The sequence below is a fragment of the Pogona vitticeps genome, chromosome 4, assembly GCF_051106095.1.
Source record: "Pogona vitticeps strain Pit_001003342236 chromosome 4, PviZW2.1, whole genome shotgun sequence".
Lineage (NCBI taxonomy): Eukaryota > Metazoa > Chordata > Lepidosauria > Squamata > Agamidae > Pogona > Pogona vitticeps.
In genome coordinates, this window is record NC_135786.1 from 121878107 (window position 1) to 121898264 (window position 20158).

Here is a 20158-nt window from a genome sequence, read left to right on the forward strand (position 1 = left end):
AGGGGGTGGGTATCAGACAAAGTGACCATTATCTGAATGGTTATTGTATTTTTATTGTAACAACCGTTTTTATCTGGCTTTGGGGCGAGGACATCATCCGCTCCGTCATCTCAAGCAGCCAAACGTCCGCAAATTGGCCTTGCTCTCTGCTGTCATCTCAAACCTGGAACCTTCTTGACGAGCGATAGGAAAGTAGGAAGCTGCGTGCCTTGAAAGAACAATCAACTTTCCTGACGACGGCCCAAGTTTCTCTGCCGGCACCTCCTCTGTTCTCCCACGTCGGCGACGAGACCTGGGGACTCCCCCCCCCCCCGGACGGGGCTCCCGACGTTCCTTACGAGCACCGGGCAGCCTGGCAAGGGGAAGGAGGCGCCCGCCGGGCAAGGCGTGACATCCCCGAGGGGGGCTGATGCAACGGGAAGGGGCCGCGGGCTGCCGCTCCCGAGCTGACGGACGGTGGACAAAGGCCGTGCCCAGCCTTCGTCCCCCCCCCCGCCGGCCCGGGTCTGCTCGAGAGCCGCTTCCGAGCGGAGCCAAAGGGAGGCAAAAAAGGGAAAGAGGGAAAGTCCGCGCCGCCGGAGGAGGAGGAGGAGGAGGGAGGGAGGCGCCCGCCCAGGTGCAGCCGGCGGGCGGGCGGGCGGGCGGTCGAGCGGGGGAGGCCGAGGCAGCGGGCCGCCCCGGCCGCCCTCCAAGCCGCTTTCCTTTCGGTGCCCGGAGGAGGCTGGAGGCGCACGTCGGAGTCCGCCGGCGGAGAGGAGGAAGGAGGTAAGTCCGGGCGCTCCGGCTGTTGTTTTTTCTCCGCCTCTCGGGCGACCCTTCAGGCTCCTGGCGCCGCGGGTCGACCCGCCCAGCGCTGGCCTCGGGCGGCCCCTGCCCACCCCCACCTCCCCCGCCCAGTCCCTGGCCGCTTGGAGGGCGAGGACTTCCCGGGCCCCTCCTGGGGATCCTTTACTGTATTTGGGAAGGAAGTCCCGTTGCGGACAGGGAGACCTGTCGCCGAGTAAACCCGGTTCGGGGGAGGGGAGGGGAGGGGAGGGGAGGTGCGGGCCAAGTCTTCGGGATCTGTCGCAACTCAGGGAAGCCGGTGCCCGCGCGGGGTCTGGCCGGAGGAGGGCTCCTTGGGCTGCTCGCTCGCCGCTGCCTTCTCTTCCCGGAAGCCCTCGGAGCGCGCCGCGGTCTGGAGATTCCCCACCCCCCCGGGTTGGCAGGGGACGCGGGGCAGAACCACGGACTTGTTCCCGAAGGAGCTGCCACGAGGCGAGCAGATGGCCCCAAGGGTGAAGTGGCCTTAATCGGGGATTACAAGCGTGGGTGCAGGATCGGACATGATATTTCAGGCGAACCTCCATGCGCAGAGGCAGTCTTCCTGGCTGGGAGGCCGCGAGGACTGTTGCTGCCGCTCCTGCTGCTGGTCTCTCCCCAGTATTTTGGCCGTCTTCTCTCGGGAACCGGAGGCTGGACACGCGGGACCTCTGGATCTTTTCGAGCAGAGCCGTTCCTTCGGACGACAGCAAAATTTCACTCCAAGCCAACTTGACAGAGAAGGAAGGGGCCACCCTGGTTATACTGGGAGGGAGTGCGTGCAGAGGAGGAAGCGAGCATGCCTTGCAGAGTGAGGTGTCCCAGCCAAGCAGTGCCTCCCCTGTCGTCGCTCCCAGTTTTCTCCCGGGGGAGGGGGGGCTAAGACAATGCAGAGCCTGTTCGTCCGTAGCTGGAGGAAGAACAGACCTGGAAAAGGGGTGTGGGTGTGTGTGTGTGTGTAGGAATCAGTTTCGTTTCTTTTCCTTAGGGGTGTGTGGCTTCACTTTCTATAGGGCAGGAAAGGTGCAAATGTCAGAAGAAAGGAAACCCCCCCCCTCCTCATTATGTACCTCTGTTTGATCATGAGAGGGTGGTTACTGAATCTACCGCAAGGGTTCTCAAATGATGAAGGTGGACAGAAGGGGCAAAATGCCATTGCTGGTATTACCGGGCACCTGTGTGATATTGCCAAATATACTTCAGCCCCAAAGGATGAATAGGATGGAGATCCATGGAGGGAAGAGTATAGCTCCTCTGAATTACTGGCATGTTGGGCTGTCATCTTCGGCGTATCAGTTCAATAACCAACATCACCAGCACCCATATGGATCAGGATGGGTTGTATGCAGCCCTGCTCGTGCTGTTGCACCACAACTCCCATCAGTCCTAGCCAGCATAGCTGGGGATGATGGGAGTTGCACTCCAACACCATCCAGAGGGTCACAAATTCACCATCTGAAGGTACACTTCCACCAGTCTCTCTATGTCCCTTTCCCGGTCGTGGTGCTCAGGCAGGTTATTCATTCTCAGCGTGCCCAGGCCTTGCCTACAGGCTGGCCAAACATCTGTGCCCAAAACACACCAGCTAAGATGCAGAGGAAAATGGGAGTGAGCAACTGACAGCCAGACCCTGTGCCTAAAAGGACACCTCTGCCCAAAGCATCCTTGTTGGTGCTTTTGAGGAGTGAAGAGAGGGTCAGAAGCCTTGGCCAATGGCTTTGCTTGAGTGAGGGGAGTTAATGCAGTTGGCTCTTTAAAGATCGCTCAGCTAAAAAGAGGAGCCTCTTTTTAATTTGTGTCTTCCAGCTGAGTTGTGTATTTTGTTATCCTGCGCAGGCAGTCCTAAGCAAGACCATCCATGGGCATCAAAAGATCTTCCTGCTGAGGCCAAGGCAGAGGGAAAGGGGAAGGAATCAGAGTGCCCGCCAATAACACGCTATGAGTGGCCAAGTACTCACCATAGCTTTGTAATATTGTTTATGAACATTTGTCATTTTCCCCTTTGGTTTTTGGAACACAGTCAGAGCAAAGAGAGCTGTTGAAAAATAAAGTTCTCTGTTCATAGGGATGAGAGAGGAGCATGCCAAAAAGTGCTCTGATTCCCAGATCTTGTCAAGGGATACAGTATACATAGCCAGTGACCATGGGAACTGGGGGGTTCTGGGAGTAGTAGTCCAAAAAATTAATTTTTCCAAGTTCTGGGCGTGTCAGCCAATCAGACATCCGCTCCTGCGCACCCTTTCTTCTTTTTGCTGTTGTTTCCCTTCCTTGAATTATGACCCATTCAGCTTCAGACTGTTCAAATAAAACAATATTTAAGCAATGTAGCGGAACTGGATATGGCATTATCTGGCTCCAAATGTGTTTGGATAGGTTGTATCTTTTTTATTATTTAAACTTTACATGCTTATGTGCGTCTGCAGGAGTTGGGTAGGGGGTTTCTTTCCTGAGGGTTTTTTTTTTTAATTTCCCCCCCTTTCTTCCACTGAAAACCCCCTCAAATTTTGTGCCAGATTTTGGTGGAAAACAGCCTGGGGCAAAGATTAATACCTGCCTGATCACAAATATGCAGTGCCAGTCTGGGGCTCGCCCACGTTCCTGTCTCTGAACAGGGAACTATAGATGATCTCAGCTCTTTTAAAACTAGTAACTAGTTACAGTATAGTTAGTCTGACCCATTGAGAAGGATAGCAAGGGTTTGCCCTGAAGTTTCACTGCTTCAGTTTCTTTTTCAAGGTCCAAAGGATAAGAAGAGAAAAGGGTCAGGAAAAGGGTGAACTGCAGATTAAAGGATTGGGAAGCTATCTTTTGCCTGGCTTGAGGTATTGCTGTTAGTTCTCCCAGGAAACCCAAGATTTGCCCTGACCAGAGATTTGCCTCCCTGTGCCTCTTAGGTACTGCTAAACTCAGAGATGCAAAATATTATTTGTTTGGACTACAACTTCCATAATATTCTGGCTGGGATATTTTGGGATTTCTAGTCCAGAACATGTTCCCATCTCTGTGAAACTTCACCCCAATTCCCACCACATTGCTTCCCTGGTCTACCATTTCAGCCTTCTTAATTCTCCCGGTCTGGGATCACAGGAGGCCTGGCAAGACTGAATGTCGGTATCTTGTCCCCATATAGACAGAATGAAGAAGTCAAGTGCTTCCTTGCAGCAACAGTGGGAAGAATGCACTTCTCCACACCTGTGCCCTGACATCTGCCGCCTCTGGTGTTAAAGAAGTGTTTACACTTCTCTTGGTAGCATTGTGAGAAACACAGTACAATACAGTACCCATCAGTTTTAGGTACACCTATATCTCATTGTAAATCGCATGCCTGAGAATGAGGATAAGCTGACCATCGGGTTAAAAACTAACCCTTTGTGCTTTGCCTTTTCTCATCTTATTTTTTTAATTGACTAGAACTACACATATTGTATTTATTTATTTATTTATTCATTCATTCGATTTATACTCCACCTCCCTCGACAGCGTCTACTCGGGGCAGCTTACAAAATGGGTGTCGGCTGTGAGAAATACCGCACTGAGTGATAATGGTGTAGTCCATTTTGTTTTAAAAGAAACAGTGATTAAAAGCTACTCTCCCCCCCCCCTTTTAAAAAAAACAAATCTCTGTCCTATGGCTGAGGAAGATTACAGGCTAATTTTTAATCGGCCATTTTTTTAAGCAAAGGCCCAGAAGAGATGTTGTCCTTTCAAGACCTGGCAGTGGTGAAGGACACCAATGACTTAAACCTATTCCTGTCTTTCTTCCAGCCTGTTTAACAGGATGGGAATTATCTTGGGTGCCTTGTTAGATGACTTGCACCAAGGGGCGGATGCCCTGGAGGAGCACAAACCCCATTGGTTATCCTGGACCTCCCAATGGCTTTTTGGATGTTATCTATGGTACCATCTCTTTGGCTTTCTGGGACTTGGGGACACAGTTTTCCAGTGGCCTCAGTCCTCTATGGAGAGTGGGGCTCTCAGGAAGGCGGTAGGTACTTTATCTCACAATACTTGAGGCTCCATTACTATAAGATGCCATCTTGCCTCCTATAGTCTTTAACATCTGCGTGAAACCATTGAAGTCATCCACAAGTCTGGGCTAAAGTGATGTTTGTATATGTGTTACATATAGGTCTATATCTGTTTTCCATTTATAGTCCCATGGAAGTAGTAGAAGAAGGAGTACTAAGCAGATCTAGAAACAGTTTAGAAGTAGTCTGAGGGCAAATAAGCAGAAACTGATGTGAGATAAGATAGAAGAGATGTAGGCTGGGAAATTGGGTGATGGGGAAGCTATGTATAGCTGGTTCTGGATGGCGTTGCACTCTACCTAAAGGGACAGGTACATATATTGGGAGTGTTCTTGGATTCAATGTCTTCTGTGGAAGTCTTCTATGAAGCTGGGAGGTTCACCAGCTACAATCTTAGCTGGGGAAAATAGACTTGGTCCCTGTCACTTTTCTTCATTGGCTGTAATACATTTCGAGGCCAAATTCAACATGCTAGCTTTAAGTGGTTGGGACTGCATCTTATCTCCAGCTTCCTGGGCTTTGCAATAAAAAATAGGAAACTTGAGTTTATTAAATAATTAAAGAGTACCAAGATGGTTGCATAACTGTTTGTAAGTCAGTCACACCAGTTTCAGTTGAACTTACCTCTAGGATAATATGCTTAGGATCCTACAGCTGAAATAGCCTTCTATCTCTATGATGAACCATCTATGATTAAAGCAATCTCCCAAGGTGTTTTCCACATTTTAATGCTTTCTCTCATATATTTGAAAGTATGTATTTATATGTCTCCATTTGACCTACACCTATGACTGACAAACTACAAAAATATAAAATAATACTTAAAGCCTATTAAAACAACAGTTAAAAAGTCATTGTGGAGAAAGTAGTCTTTTCAACACTGTAATGTAATCCCAGACTACAAACATCAGGATCAGCTTCAGTAATACACTTTTTTTTTTACTTAAGTGGCTTTTCAAGAGGGACGGTCCCCTTCTTCTATGAGAGCAGGAAAAGAGAGGTACATTTCCTTGATGCATACATTTCTGTTGCTTAGGAAAGGTTGATCAGGGAGGGAAAGGACCCAACTTGTTCCACTGCTAAAAACAATTAAATATTTTGATTATTAAAAGATACTATTTAAAACTCTTTAAATTTTTAAATAATTAAAACAACTCTCCCGTTAAAATCCCTTCATCAGGAGTAGCTTACATAATAAAACCTGCTTACAGAATAAAAAAGCTTTTGCCTGTCAACGGACAGTGGGTGGCCCAGAGTCACTTATTCTGTGAGAGGGAATTCCACAGCCTGGGAGCAGCCACCAGAAAGGGCCATCTTCTGTGTCTTAATGAAGGAAGCTTGTTAGGATGGTGCATCTGAGAGAAAGGCTTCTCTCAAAGATCTTAAAACCAAGGGAGGCCTTTAGAGAGAGAGAGAGAGAGAGATGGTCCCTCAAATAGCCTGGACCAAGTCATTTAGGGCTTTATCGAGTAAAAACAGCACTTGTGCCCATGAACTACCATGTTTCCCTGAAAATAGGACAGGGTCTTACATGAATTTTTGCTCCAAAAAACACATTAGGACTTATTTTCTGGAGAGGTTTTATTTTTTTCATGTACAACAGTCATGTTATCTTCTTCTGGTTGCTGCATAAGGGTGGAGGGTGGGGTTTCACTTAACTGAGACTTATTTTGTGGGTAGGGCTTATATTACGAGCACCCTGAAAAATCATACTAGGGCTTATATTCAGGATAGCTTATTTTCTGGAAAACAGCATCCTGGAAGTGCTGCAGTTTCCGAGTACTTTCCAAAGGTGTTGCTGTTGGGTTCCATTGCCGTAGTGAGGAAAACTGCACCTGTAGACCCAGGAAATGGAGGTTCAGTGGGGCTTGACGGTTTATAGAACCAAACAGCATGGGTGAGGTCGGGGCTAGCTCTCTCAAGAGAGTTTAAACATATGGTGAGAAAATCTATCAAGCATGTCCAGTTAGTTATATGCAGCTCTTGCTCATGTGATTAGAACAAGAGAAACGGATTTTTTGGGGGGGCAGCTGTAACAGACTCATTAAGAGTTTATCTAAATTGTAAAGTTAATTATTATGGAATCCTGGGATTTACAGTTTGCTGGGGTCCTTAGAATTCTCTGCTAGAGAGCTGTTGCGCTCCCTTGAACTACAGTAAGGAGTTCTGAAAACTTTACAAAACTATAAATCCCAGGATTCCCTAGTACAGAGCTATGACAGTTATATTGTATTAAACTGTAGTGTAGATTGGGTGGATGCCATGATGGAAAGGGGGAGAAGAAATGGCCCCGAGGTCTGCCTGCTCAAGGATTCTCTTCTTCCCAGGTTATTTCCAGTACATGACCACCATCTAGTTTTTTCCATACATAACCTGCAATATATGTCTCAGTTTTTTTAATCCTGCATGCAATTATTACGCTGCCCACAATCTGGGCTTATATAATCACCAGATTTTGGGAGGAGGCAAATCTACATATGATAGATTAATAGTCTGGAAGCAAAATTTGGTGACTGTGAAAACTACTCAGTGTAAAATATTATGGTAGTGCAGACTTCATTGTTTAACTATAGACACTTGGAACAGAATTGCAACACTGTTATATTGGTAAAGAATAAAAGCAAATGAAGGATCAAGACATACTATATGTGCTAAAACAACATGTATTCATTACCAAACAACTCCACTTTAGTTCAGTGGGTTTACTTGTTGTTGTTGTTGTTGTTTTGATTCACATACGATCCCATAGCACTAAAACACTCCCAGCACAATTATGCAAACAGCTTGCCCCCAGTGAGATGGGTCCTCATTTTATCCACCTTGGAAGAATGGAAGGCTGAGCCAACCTTCTGCTGGCTACCTTAAACCCATTAGGATTAAACTCTATGAGCAGAGGCTTGACTGCAGTTTAACCACTGCAGTACTGGGTTCATATCAGAATTGTGGGTTGATAATTATGATAATTATCTGTGGGACAATCAAAATTATTTATCTACAAGTATGAACTGGACCAAAGTTAAGTCAGGTAGATTGGCCATGTCTCCTTGTAAATCTTGATGCCTGGATGAATCTGTAGGGCTAGAGCCCCAAGGAAACAAAACACTTTTAACAGTAGCGTTTTCTTAAGGTGCAGCATTTTTCCAGGGTGGGCCTTACCCTTTGGCAGAGAAAGAGATGCTGGAGGTTAGAGGGAAGCAGTGAGGAGTTTCTGAAGGTCAGAAGTGTGTGTACCCTCTGGCCTGCTGCCCCCTGTGCAGTGAAGGTGGCCTGTATTGAAAGAACCAGTTGCTAACCTAGTTCACTTTTTAGGCATGGATGCAGGGATACGGGAGGTGCCATCTTGTCCTTTATTTTATATCCTTTGGAAACTATGTTGATCAAGCCATGAACATTTCATTGCCATAGGCTGGTACACCCCAGAAGAACACTGGTCCAAGATAATGGGGCTGCAAGAAATCAACTAACCATTTGCTTTGTGTCAGTTAAGCCAAAATGTGTCACTTCAGGCAGTCACTTCATGCCACCTAATGCCATGAAACCATTGAACTACCAGGTCCCACTCCAGTGACCATGCTTGTGGTCAGGAACACTGCAATCTTCCCTACTGTCCCTCACCTGTGGCCAGCCTCCAAATCCCCATTGATGCTCAAAGTGTCCTCATGAGAGCACCTCTCCCCTAAGGCATCTCTGTTTTTAGGAAAGGTCTTTCTGGTCCAACCTGTCCTCCTAGTTTTCCACCTCCTCTCTTCACAGAGAACAGCCCAGAGCACTACAGGCTATTGGCCACCCCAAGAACCACCTACAGTCCTCAGCCTGTCTCCCTTCTACAGCTCCTGCCTCTGTGCCCCAATCCTGGACCCACTTATGTTCCCAATAAGCCCAACATTGCTGCTGTTCTCCCTTTGCATGGACCCTTTAAGGACATCAGAGGCACTGGATGCATCCAGAACAGGGGAGGATTGTCAGCTGTGAATTTAAAACAAATGTGTCAGCTTTTGAAGCATCTTTTCCCAACATGGTGCCCTCCAGGTATTTTGGATTGCATCTCCCTAATTCCTGCTTGCTCAGCATGCAGACTGGGGCAGCTGGGAATTTTAGACCAAAGTATCAGGAGGGGATTGGATTAGGGAAAGCTACTTTGAAAAGCACCAGTTTTACAAAGGGAAACTGTGCTCCTCTGGTTTTGCGATGTCATCCACATCTGGGGCTCAGTTACTTGTTCCTCTGATAATGTGATCTCTCTGCCATCCTTTGCCAGCAATGCTCCTCAACATTCTAGACAGATGGGACAGTTTCTACACAAGACAGCAAATGGACAGAAATCTGCCATCAGAAATGACAAGATATAAAAATCAGTTTCAGAAAACGTCAGTTTCATAGGATGTTCTGCTATACTGATTTAGAACTGACTATTGTGGTGGTGGTGGTGTTGCAGGGGGAGAGAGAATTACAGACCGAGATGGCTGAGTATTACAAATGCAAATTCCAGAGTGTGTCTAAAGATTTATGTGCAGACCAAGGTTTTGGTGTAGTGATGGGCTAGTACTTAGGAGGGCTGAATTTGGATCCCCACTCAGCCATGGAAACTCACAGGGGTGTGGGGCGAGTAAAGCGACTCCTTAACTATCTTGAAAGCTCTATTTGGGTCACTCTAAGTTGGTTCTGACTTGATGTCACGTAACAGCAAATATAGATTAATAGGCAATCTCCTTTTCATTCTTTTGTATGGGCAAAGTTACTGACTTTGGCCTCTGAACCGTAAAAAAAAAGCTGCTCCAGGTTCACCATACCTGGATTTCAAAGAGAAACCTATGCTTACTTGATCGAGTTTTTTCTGTGACTATATCCAGCTCCACTTCCATAATGTCTATCCTATACATGTAGCTCAATAACTGAGGAAGTGGATTGTAATCAAGAAAAGCTCACACTGAAATAAATCTATTAGTCTTTATAGTGCCACAGTAGTTTCTAGGGATCGGGGTATTTTGTTATACTATACATGGTTAAAGGGTATTGCAGATGAAATGTCAGATTCTGACTACGCAGGATGTTCTTGCTAGAGAGCTGTGGTGCTAAAAATAAAATAACATTTGAACTACTTTTCCTGCTCTCGGCACAAACAAGGCAAGGGGATGGTTTTGCCATGTTTGCTGTTCCCGCCGTGCCTATGAAGAATGTTTCAGCTCTTTTTTGTAGTTACTTTTCTGACTGTGTACCCTTCCTCAGTCTGAGGGGGTTGTACCACCCCACCCGGGTTTTGTTACAAGCTCTGCCTTTCTTTGACATCGAGAGAGTGTTCTCAGGCTCTGCTTTCCCTCTCAGGAGTCTCAGAAGCAGCCGTGATTTAGGTCCTGAACATGCGGACCATGTGAAACATTTATTTTTCCTCCCTTTTTTACAATGATACAGCTTTATGTATAGTCATGTGGTATATACATATCAGTGGGTCAATTCACATTGGTGTCATTTGAATCAGTGCATTTCGTACTATTTGTACCACTTCTGTAGGCGAAACATCCCATGTCATTTAAGTCAATTCATTTTCTGTCCAATTTCTGGGTCCCACCACCCCCCAAATTTTCTTTTTTCAAAAAAACAATTCATAAGTGACGTACTGTTTAAGTGGCATATACAGGCACAGGCAGGAGTCGTGGTTGTCTTGCCTTCACGAGAACCAGATGGGCAGTTGTTTCCTGTCACTGTTGCTGGGGTGGAAGTAGTCGTGGCGTTGCTCTGAAGGGGCACCCATGTGGCTAATCCAGGAGAAAGGAGAAGAGAGGAGCCACCCGGCAGAACTGACAGCTGGGTTCTCCTCCTCCTCCAGGAGATGGTGGGGTGGGAGCAAACTCTGGGGGCATGGCAAGCCAACCAGCCAACCAAGCCCACATCAGAGACACCTTTCTCCATGTCCAGGCAGTCACAGCCCTGGCTTCCTCCTCCTCTTTCTCATCATCGGGGGGGGGGAGGGGGGAGCAGGAGGAGGGAGGGAGAGTAGCCCTGCTCCAAGATTTTGCAAAAGAGGAGGAGGAGGAGGAGGAAGAGAAGCCAAAGCCAAGATCTCTCTTTTCCACTCCCACCCTGTCTGAACCCTCAAATAGAAAATTGCTCATCTTGCTGCTTTTTTCTCCAGTTTTCTCTTATTTCATTCTGCTTCGGATAACAGCAACCTGTTTGCTGAGCCTCATTGTCTTGTTTGAATACTGTAAGAACTTTCCACAGATAATAAGCAATATATCATTAAGCATTTTTAAAGGGGGTGCGAGTGCAGTGGCCACAGTGCCCAAAACTCAGACCCATTTGCAAAGTAGTAAATTGACAGCAACTTTCACACACACTGAAATGATAAGGATGAAGAGATATAGGGCTTGGTACATTTTAAAACAACTGTGCTGGTGAGGTGGGAAACACCAGATTGGCTGGCCAAATTAATTGATGTTATGTGTCATGTGAACGAAAATTTATAAAATGATTTAAATAACAGCAGAATCGATATAACTGAGGTTCTTTTGGCACATGTGACCAAGCCCTAAGATTGGGCAAGTACAGGTGAAACAAACTGTGCTCAGCATGTTCTCAGATACAGCAAAACCAATTTGATGTTCTTTAGAAAATGGAAAGGGCCCAGTGTTCCCTCTAAGCCATGCGGTTGCGTAGCGCTGCATAGGGCATGTGCAGCTGACCCAGTGTTTCTGCCTATTTGCTTCCAGTCACAACCAGAATTACACATGTATAGGGCGGAGCCTTCATGCAGCGCTCTGGAAAATTAGAGGGAACATTGAATGGGCCTATTTGTGATTCATCACATTCACTTGAAGGATAAAGGACACACTTTAAAAATACATAGACCTTCTGGCTGCCAAAATATAAACACTTCTAGAACTTAGCTATTCCGCTGGCAACAGTCTTTAACATAACAAATCTCTGCAGGAAAAAGAAAGTGCCACTGTTTTTAACGTGCTGTATCTCTTTTCTGTAGCAGATTATTAATTTATTTGCTTAAATCAGAAACATGGTACCTTTTATTTCCAAAATAAAGAAATATGAATCTTCTTTGGATTACGAAATTATAAGAATGTGGGTCTTGCACTTCCTCCAGTTTTAAAATAAAATGTTAACAGTTTGCTACAAGATTTCAAGGTGCCTTTTGGCAGGGAAATCCGTCCAGTCCTGAACAGTAGCTGAAGACAAAGATATTTGGCTGGTGAAACTTTTGTCAGTACAGTGGACCCTTGACTTACAGACGGCTTGACTTACAGACTTTTTGAGTTACAGACTTCTCTGGCCGCAAAATTTAGGTTTGACTTGCAGACTGAGATTTGACTTACAGACCAGAAAAAAAACAAAATGGAACAAAAACGTCCTGTTACGGGATTAATCGGTTTTCAATGCACTGTAGGTCAATGGAGACTTGACTTACAGACTTTTTGACTTGAGAACCGCCTTCCAATACGGATTAAGTTCTCAAGTCAAGACCCCACTGTAGGTTGGGGTGAGCTCAATGAGTTCAGGAAATAGAGTAAGTTGTTTCAAAATTTACCTTTGCCACATTGCATGCACTCCTTTAACAACCATAAAAAGTGAAATTAAAAATAAAAATAACAAAGTTGACAGCCCGTAGAGGGTTTTCTATTTTATTTTATTCCTGCCTGTCTGAGAAATCCTTTTGTTTCTGATCATGGGGCGTTCTTGGCAAAGATACTGGAGTGGCATTGCCAGTTCCTACTCCAGGTGGATTGCGTTTAGTTGGAACTCTCCACTATGTCCTGTCCATCTTGGGTGTCCCTGCACAGCATAGCCCATAGCTTCTGAGTTACTCAAGCCCCTTCGCCACGACAAGGCAGCAATCCATGAAGGGAGGGATCTAACAGAAGCAGAAGACGTCAAGAAGAGGTGGCAAGAATGCACAGAGGAATTATATCAGAAAGATTTGGATATCCCGTACAACCCAGACAATGTAGTTGCTGACCTTGAGCCAGATATCCTCGAGAGTGAAGTCAAGTGGGCCTTAGAAAGCCTGACTAACAACAAGGCCAGTGGAGGTGATGGCATTCCAGTTGAACTATTTAAAATCTTGAAAGATGATGCTGTTAAGGTGCTACATTCAATATGCCAGCAAGTTTGGAAAACCCAACAGTGGCCAGAGGATTGGAAAAGATCAGTCTACATCCCAATTCTAAAAAAGGGCAGTGCCAAAGAATGCTCCAACTACCGTACAATTGCACTCATTTTGCACACTAGCAAGGTTATGCTCAAAATCCTACAAGGTAGGCTTCAGCAGTATGTGGACCGAGATCTCCCAGAAGTACAAGCTGGATTCCGAAGGGGCAGAGTAACTCGAGACCAAATTGCTAACATGCGCTGGATTATGGAGAAAGCCAGAGAGTTCCAGAAAAATATCTACTTCTGCTTCATTGACTGTGCAAAAGCCTTTGACTGTGTGGACCACAGCAAACTATGGCAAGGTCTTAAAGAAATGGGAGTGCCTGACCACCTTATCTGTCTCCTGAGAAACCTATATGTGGGACAGGAAGCAACAGTTAGAACTGGTCATGGAACAATGGATTGGTTCAAAATTGGGAAAGGAGTACGACAAGGCTGTATATTGTCCCCCTGCTTATTTAACTTATATTCAGAATACATCATGCGGAAGGTTGGACTGGATGAAACCCAAGCCGGAATTAAGATTGCCGGAAGAAATATCAACAACCTCCGATATGCAGATGATACCACTCTGATGGCAGAAAGTGAGGGGGAATTAAAGAACTTTGTAATGAGAGTGAAAGAGGAGAGTGCAAAAAACGGTCTGAAACTCAACATCAAAAAAACTAAGATCATGGCCACTGGTCCCATCACCTCCTGGGAAATAGAAGGGGAAGACATGGAGGCAGTGACAGATTTTATTTTCCTGGGCCCCATGATCACTGCAGATGGAGACAGCAGCCACGAAATTAAAAGACACCTGCTTCTTGGGAGGAAAGCGATGACAAATCTTGACAGCATCTTAAATAGCAGAAACATCACATTGCCAACAAAAGTCCGAATAGTCAAAGCTATGGTTTTTCCTGTCGTGATGTATGGAAGTGAGAGCTGGACCATAAAGAAAGCAGACCGCCGAAGAATTGATGCCTTTGAATTGTGGTGCTGGAGGAGGCTCTTGAGAATCCCCTGGACTGCAAGGAGAACAAACCTATCAATTCTAAAGGAAGTCAACCCTGAGTGCTCACTGGAAGGACAGATCCTGAAGCTGAGGCTCCAGTACTTTGGCCATCTCATGAGAAGAAAAGAGTCCTTGGAAAAAACCTTGATGTTAGGAAGGTGTGACGGCAAGAGGAGAAGGGGACGACTGAGGATGAGATGGCTGGACAGTATCTGCGAAGCAACCAACATGAATTTGACACAACTCCGGGAGGCAGTGGAAGATAGGAGTGCCTGGCATGCTCTGGTCCATGGGGTCACAAAGAGTCGGACACGACTAAACGACTAAACACACACACACGTCTGAGAAATATTTCACTCACTTGGCCAGGAGTAAGAATATTCAAATTACAACAGAAATAAAATCCAACCATGAAAACCAATTAATCCCCATACAGCAGGATAAGGTAAAACTTGCTCTGGACAAGCAGTGGGATGCTTTATGACTCCAACAAGAATTCTAGTACGTATATTGAATGTTAGCATTAGGGTTAGTGTGGTGGTTAGGAACAGATTTAATGATTTTATGTAAACTTACTATATGTCCTGAACCCACATGGCAATTCCATCCGTTCTCCCAAAATGGGGGCAAACTACAGGTAGTCATAGCATCTACTTCTCTGCTGAAAAGTGTATTGGGCTTTATTGTGTATTAAAATGTTTCCATAAAAAGAGAATTGGAATTGTATTCGCGAAGGCTTTCACGGCCGGGATCTAATGGTTGTTGTGGGTTTTTTGGGCTCTTTGAGGGTTGTTCTTCCTCAGAACACGGCCAAAGAGCCCGAAAAACCCGCAACAACTAGAATTGGAATTGATTTGAAATATTCCTTTCCATAGCAAAATTGCACTTTGCTTAGTTGTGCTAACTCAGCAGTACAAACTGACACAAATTCAGATCATCAGATTGTGCTGGATCATTGTAGCAGCACCACAGGTGCTACATGGTCCCATCCCTCCTGCTGGATTCATCCCCTCACCAGCCGGTGTGCCCTCCACCCCTCCTCCTTGTTCGGTCGTTTCACTACTTTCAGCAGGAGCGTGGACTTCCCTTCTCCGCCTCCTCCAGCAGTTGCCCACTAAGAAATAACACTAAGAAATAGCAAGCATCCAGTATGCTAGCTTTAAACTGCACTTTTATGCTCAGCACTGTTACGTCCAGCCTGATGGAGACTAGTACAAAATCAATAGCTAGCATATGTCTTCAGATTGGGGTTGTTCTTTCTTTCTGTCTTTACACACACAAACACACCACACACACACATGGAGTATCACAGAAGTACATCAAAGATACTTCTTAGACTAAAATTGAGATAAGTGTTGCTCTAAACAGGAACCTCCTGGAAAAACAGCCCAATCTTCTCCCTTTTTATTTACTGTATTTATATTTATTTGTGCAATAGAGTGCCACAACTAATGTCACATTTCTGGCTGTTTTAATTGTTACTGTCCTGCTTTCAGAAAGCAGCACCAAAAAAGGAAACAATATATTTACTGATGTGTTTTATTCCTACTGGAGTTCTGGCCCATCTCCAAAGGAAAGCAATATGTAATAAGAGCCAGGGCAGACAATAAAATTGCATTCTTGGGTGTGTGGAATGGGACAAAAAGTGGGCAAGTGAGCTCTTACTTTCTGCATATGTGGAAAATCCATAAGTAGCATCCTGAAATGTTCTTTTCTTGATGCTTATGGAAGACATGGGGGACATGACACAACTGCCCAGGGAACTGTGGTTAAGTTCCAGGTAGAGGGAGATTTTAAAATGGGCTATATAACAAGATCCAGGGCAAGCCACCAACCTAGATGAGGGAAGGAATGCCCCATTATCTTCACCTTGTTGAAGCTGGTGAAAAAGCAGCCCCTCTGGACCTGTTTGCACACACTTACCATCTATCTTATTTTATAATCTTAGATTTCCTCCAAGGCAATGCTGACAACAATGTACCGTAAAAACCTGCATCCATGCTTGTCAGAGACTAATCAATTACTTAAATTTGTATTCTTATTTGTGTGTCGTATTCTTAGTTTGTCTGGTGGGCCACACTGTCTTCTCTCAACAAAATATAGCCTTGCTCTCACTACTGGCAAGGTTTTATAACTGCTTTAAATATTCTGACCTGCCATAAGAGCTCTTTATTTGTGGTCAACTGTCTGAGAAGTGGGGATTTTGTTGTTGTTGTTCTTTATCTTTATTATCCCTTCCATACGAATACATACTTTCCCACATATTTGAAGAGTGAGCAGTAATGCCTACCTTGTCTGCAGGTGTGCCCCTTCCACATCCCTCCTGGTGTGCAGATTGGGATGTAACAGGGTTGATGCTCTCTGATGTATATTTTAATAGGAGTTTGGTGTTTTCCCGCTGAGTCTGTGTATGTGAACACTTTGGTGCGAAAGCAATTTGGAAGCTGTCTTTGCATCCCCTTATAGGACGATTTTCTATCTCACAATGTCCAAAAACCGCAAAGGCAATTGCACCTGTTTTCTTGTCACAACTGTGTGGGTAGTTTGAGGGCATGAGGACGGGGGAGAGGGAGCTTGCCTGCGGCTGTCCCTAGGCAGCAGCCTCCCTTAAAGGTCATGAGGGCAAGAGAACAAACCTGGATTGGGAGCTCTCTTTGCCCCCAGGTGATGGAAGGAGCCCCAGAGTGGCACGCATCCACATGGGTACCCCATCAACTGTCATCCCTGTTCCTCCTCAGCAGCCAGCTGAGAGAGATGGTGGTGCATTTGTTGACTGGCATCAGCTATTTTCAGGATCCATCCTCTGTGGAGGGCCAGTGTTAAGCAGCTGTAAACTGTAATAACGTTGTGACCCAGGCTATTCCCATAAAGACTGCAGTGTGCCTTTTGTTATTATTCCAGTGTGGCACTCCTTGCCTGCAATGGCTTTAGTTACATTTGGCTTCTCTTTTAAATTTATCACCACGTTAACGATCTTCACACTTGATGGCAAAAAGAGAAGCACAACGTGTACATTAATGTTGTACATACAGACATCCTTTCAGTTTCCGTTTTTTTTTACCAACTCCCTCATGAATTATGCATCACCCCTGTTTTCCCCTCTGCTTATTTCTACTCACTGAAAATGCTGAGGCTCTAGTTACGTATATCACACAGGGAGAGAAGAGAATGAAAGAAAGAGAACAAGAATTGCATTTTTAAAATATTTTGCTTTTATATGTGGGTCATATCTTGTAAGCAGGCTTCCAATAAAACAGGAGAGAGAAAAGAAGTGACTAAAGATGAAATCCGGGTACCAGACAGAGCCGGGTCCTACCATTTTTCTGAAGCCAAGAATTGTAGTTTTCTTTAGCTTGGTCCAATGTAGTACTTGCAGTTAACAGAGGGCAGGCTCTCACTGATATTTAAACAGCTGCTATACACTACTGTTAGCCCAACCAAAAGGAGTTCTGAAGGAAAGTGAATACAAGTGTTCCTTATATGTTCCCTTGGAAGATTTTCCAAAACCTCCGTTTCAAACAACAGTTCCCAAACTTGTTCTCCTTTGATAAGAAAGAGAAAAGGTTTGTAAATCTGAAATAAAGGTTGTTTTTTGTTTCCATTTTGTAGGGGGGGTTGTTTTTGGCTTTGTCTTTTTGTTTGTTTGGCATTTTTGAATAAGCTGAAAAAACAATTTAGCCTGGAGAAGGAGTCTGTTGTGTTTTGGGTGAAGAGAACATTCAATGCAGAACAGGATCGATTCTTGGCTATGCCTAAAACTTCCTGAGCAACCTCAGGCAGGTCACATGCTTTCTGTGCCTCAAGTAAGACTCCCAGCTGTGTAAATGAGAGAAGGGCTTTGCAGTTCGGGATGAAGCATCCTTTGTCTATTTAGATAGCCACGCTGTTCTCTATGACCTTAAATAACATCAGTTCACTTCCAGTCTCAGAACAGATGACCTTGTATTTTGCCAGCAAACTAAAGAATTGGGCTTCAGATGGAGAACTACAGATGTGAGTTGTATACACACGCGTGTGAGCGCACGCACACATTGCATTTATATTCCACCTTTTCTCTTCTGAGCAAAAAGCGATAGATAGATAGATAGATAGATAGATAGATAGATAGATAGATAGATAGATAGATAGATAGATAGATAGATAGATAGATAGATAGATAGATAGATAGATAGATAGATAGATAGATAGATAGATAGATAGATAGATAGATAGTACGGCTCTTCTTCCTCTCCCCTTATCATCACAGCAACCCTGTGAGGTAGGTCAGGCTGAACGACAGTGCCTAGCCCAGTGTCACCCAGGCAGTTTCATAGCTCAATGAGGACATGAACCTAAGTATTTCAAGCCCCAGCTCAATGCTCTAACCTATTTCACCACACTGTATAAGAAAAGGGGAAAAGTTAGATTCTAGTGGAAAGGAACAAGGCATGGTCCCAAGACATGGAACTCAGCATTTGTACTGGAGAAAAAAACTAGTTCTCATCACTGCCTGAATGAATGCTTAGGAAGCCTTTAGAAAAGCAGAATTTAAGGACAGCCACCCAATGATTTAGCTGTCTTCATCTGCATACTCTTTGGTAAGCTATCTTTATGGTATTGACAAGGTGTTTCCATGCTTCCCAGTTCTGCTTGGAGACTTACACAAAAATGGTAATGTGCAGGAATATAAAATAGCTTCTTCTTTTTCCCCCCTAGCAAACGCCAGAGTGGGAGGTTTGGATTTCGAGGGTATCAGCCATCCCTGCCATTATCAATACCCCACTTTTCCTCCTATATTGGATGTTTACGAGATAAACACAGCAAGAAAATTGTACAGAAAAGCAGTCAGAAGGGCCCGTATTCAATGGGCAGTGGGACTGGGGACTGTTTAAACACTCCATCCTTCTTCCTATCTTTCCCTTTAACTACCTGAGGTCTGTTTTGTGCATTCTAAAACAACACAGGACTCTGCCCTTGGGCAAGCCTGCTGTTGAAAACAGCAGACTGTTTTTTTTCCTCTTTTCTACAATCCAGATAATTCCCACTTTCACTGTGGTAGAGGAAATGACCAGTAAGATTATTTGTGGCTGGTTTTAGAACTTCTCTGGGTATTGTGGAGAGCTGAAAATGAAAAAGAGCAAACCATAGGACAGCTGGTGGTTGAGCCATGCATCTGTTTGGATTTATGAAAAAACACACTGATATGGAGAGAAATGCTTCTGGTATCTTTCATTAATGTGACACATACATTTTGGAAAGATGGGGAGTGCTCCATCTCAGTGCTATGTGGCAACACTCAGTGACACTGGTCAAACATGTATTTCTAGAATCAAACTTCCGAGTTGAGTAATGGCTTTGCTGAATCACTAAAATGGTACAAGCAAGGTAAGTGTCTGAGTTCTCCAGAATGATTCTTCAGGCTACAAAATTGGGGTGTGGTGGTGAGTGGGATTGGGAAAGACACAAAAAGGCAGTTCTAATAGCTATCCACCTTGTAGGCAGAAGGCATGCAAGATGTAGACTCTTGATTCAATGAAAAATAAAGATGTCAAGGAATTCATTTACAGTCACTTCCTTCTCTGTAGACTAGAAATGGATAGCATTCCTCCACCTCCCAACACCCCACCCCTTCAAAGAATCTAAAAGATTCAAAAGTTCCCTCAGGCACTCTAGGGGGTAGAAGCCAATCTTGCCACTTGACACCCCAGATTTTAAAGAGAAATGTAAGTTTTTTTATTATTATTACTGAAGTGTTTAAGGGAACTGCTTCAGTTTTTTAAAGAATTTTTTTTTGTAAGTAAACATTTTTTGGAGGTGACGGCTGCAGAAATGGGTACAGACATTGGAAGTCAACGTATGAGTATGTAACCCCATCTTTCCATTTATTGCCTGTTTATTTATTGCTCAACCCAGAATTTTATTTCTCCTCATGGATCACGTGACTACATTTGTTTTACAATTTTCTATTGTGGGTACTGTGACAGACAGGTCAGTAACCACTCCTGTCCATCACAATGGAACCCTGATTTAACAACCAATGGTTGAACAGAAGGGGCGGAACCAAGGAAATATAAGAACAATGGAAGACAGTTAAAGATCAGCTAAGGATATGAGTTAAAGTTAGGGACTTCAGTTAGGAATATCAGTTTGATAGAAGCAGTTTAGATAGTTAGGACCAGAAATGTGTTAGAGA

The 20158-nt window shown here is 44.7% G+C and overlaps 1 protein-coding gene and 1 long non-coding RNA gene across 2 annotated transcripts in view; one reads left to right on the forward strand and one right to left on the reverse strand.

Moving 5' to 3' along the window:
• The first annotated feature begins 637 nt into the window (after positions 1 to 637).
• The window catches only part of KIAA0040 (KIAA0040 ortholog), a 28656-nt gene continuing 9135 nt past the window's right edge, over positions 638 to 20158 (forward strand). Inside the window, exon 1 of the mRNA XM_072998229.2 lies at positions 638 to 765. The gene's annotated coding sequence lies outside the window, so the exon portion shown is untranslated. The remainder of the gene's footprint in view (positions 766 to 20158) is intronic.
• LOC144588890 (uncharacterized) lies at positions 6396 to 10564 on the reverse strand. The gene is made up of 2 exons (XR_013544638.1): positions 10445 to 10564; positions 6396 to 6664 (listed from the first exon to the last, which is right to left on the reverse strand). It is a non-coding gene; the product is annotated as an uncharacterized LOC144588890 (long non-coding RNA).